At 37.9% G+C, this 2,064-nt stretch overlaps 1 long non-coding RNA gene across 1 annotated transcript in view; it reads left to right on the top strand.

The window, feature by feature from the left end:
- Nucleotides 1-1,279: 1,279 nt before the first annotated feature.
- Nucleotides 1,280-2,064, top strand: part of LOC144442805 (uncharacterized) — a 3,173-nt gene continuing 2,388 nt past the window's right edge. Inside the window, exon 1 of the long non-coding RNA XR_013481656.1 lies at nucleotides 1,280-1,406. This is a non-coding gene — a long non-coding RNA (uncharacterized LOC144442805). The remainder of the gene's footprint in view (nucleotides 1,407-2,064) is intronic.

A 2,064-nucleotide genomic window follows, 5' to 3' on the forward strand; every position in this document is an offset into this window, starting at 1 on the left:
AGTGATGACATTGACTTGCACTGCTTGTTAGTGATGACATTGACTTCCACTACTTGTTAGTGATGACATTGACTTCCACTACTTGTTAGTGATGACATTGACTTGCACTGCTTGTTAGTGATGACATTGACTTCCACTGCTTGTTAGTGATGACATTGACTTCCACTACTTGTTAGTGATGACATTGACTTACACTGCTTGTTAGTGATGACATTGACTTGCACTACTTGTTAGTGATGACATTGACTTACACTGCTTGTTAGTGATGACATTGACTTCCACTGCTTGTTAGTGATGACATTGACTTACACTGCTTGTTAGTGATGACATTGACTTCCACTGCTTGTTAGTGATGACATTGACTTCCACTACTTGTTAGTGATGACATTGACTTGCACTGCTTGTTAGTGATGACATTGACTTCCACTACTTGTTAGTGATGACATTGACTTACACTACTTGTTAGTGATGACATTGACTTGCACTGCTTGTTAGTGATGACATTGACTTGTACTGCTTGTTAGTGATGACATTGACTTCCACTACTTGTTAGTGATGACATTGACTTCCACTGCTTGTTAGTGATGACATTGACTTCCACTGCTTGTTAGTGATGACATTGACTTCCACTGCTTGTTAGTGATGACATTGACTTGCACTGCTTGTTAGCTTCACTGAGTAGTCAGTATTTTACATCTACCAAACGGCAAGAGGCTGAGTATATACCTACTACTTTTACCTCATGTAAGGTTATGATTTAGGGATGAACAGTCAGTCAGTCAGTCAGTCAGTCAGTCAGTCTGTCTGTCTGTCTGTCTGTCTGGTCATCGAACGGAGAGTAAACACTCAAATATAACCTCTCGTGATGGGGATAGTGAAGCTTGACACATATTTGCTACATAATGACACGTTTAATGAGAATGAAAGGCTGTTAGCATTTTGTGTGTTAAGACTTTTTAGTACTAGTAACATTAGCAATTTCCCTCCCCCCTCATGAAACTTGAACAACTTTGGGAGCCCCCCCCCCCTCACTGTAAAGTTTAAATTTTCTTGTGGAAAATTCAAGCCCCCGAGCCCCCCCCCCCCCCAGTTAATATTGAACATTACCTTAGTACATTCAGACATCAACCATCACATGCCAAACATCATCTAATTATCTAGGCATTTGTACAAATTATACCAATTTCCTTTAGGAAATTACATCTTATTAAATTTTATAAAAACTTAATCTCATGAGTCATATTACATTTATGAGTTGGGTCTTTTCCATCCAGTAACCATTATGTTCATAATATCAGTTATCTGTCAAGGGAAGACATCTGACGTGCAAGCCATTTTTCTTTGTCACACTGAAACGATTTTCTTAACTTGCTTTAACTCATCTATTAGACAGGATCTTGTATAAAGTAAGTGACATTTTTATGTATATTGAATTCATATAGGTTTTTTTGGAAGCCACTTATCACGGTTTTCAACTCCGAGTCGAATTTTGCAATTAGTCATGATACTGGCTACACAGGCCTATACTACGATACCAGAAAGATTACAGAGTGTCAATTAGACGGCACGATATGTTCTTTATATCTCTCACGACGTTGTTTTCGTTACCAATTACACAAAGCAAATACAGGCACTGATTTCGCTCACATGATATGTTACATTTGATCTCACTGTGAGCACAAATAAACATTTTGTGTTTGGATTATCCATATCCTTGTTTCATACGACACTTGATTTGTGTTCACAGTATTAAGATAAAAATGTATCGTTTTATATGCTTGAACACTATTAATGTCTTTTTTGTTTTATGTGATTTGTATAAAAAACATTGCGTGAGACGTCAAAACATCATGCTACTTAATTAAAACTCTATAGTCACTCTAGTTTTGTAGTATTTTGTCCCAGCATGCAATCCCGGACATTGTGGGCTATTACAAAGAACGTTTATGCCATCGACGTTACCCTTGACTCTGACGTATCTACCCTATAGTCCCATTTTATATCAGAATGGTGCCGTCGACGTTACCCTTGACTCTGACGTATCTACGCGGTGGTCCCATTTTA

This window comes from Glandiceps talaboti, chromosome 11 (assembly GCF_964340395.1).
Source record: "Glandiceps talaboti chromosome 11, keGlaTala1.1, whole genome shotgun sequence".
Taxonomy (NCBI): Eukaryota; Metazoa; Hemichordata; class Enteropneusta; family Spengelidae; genus Glandiceps; species Glandiceps talaboti.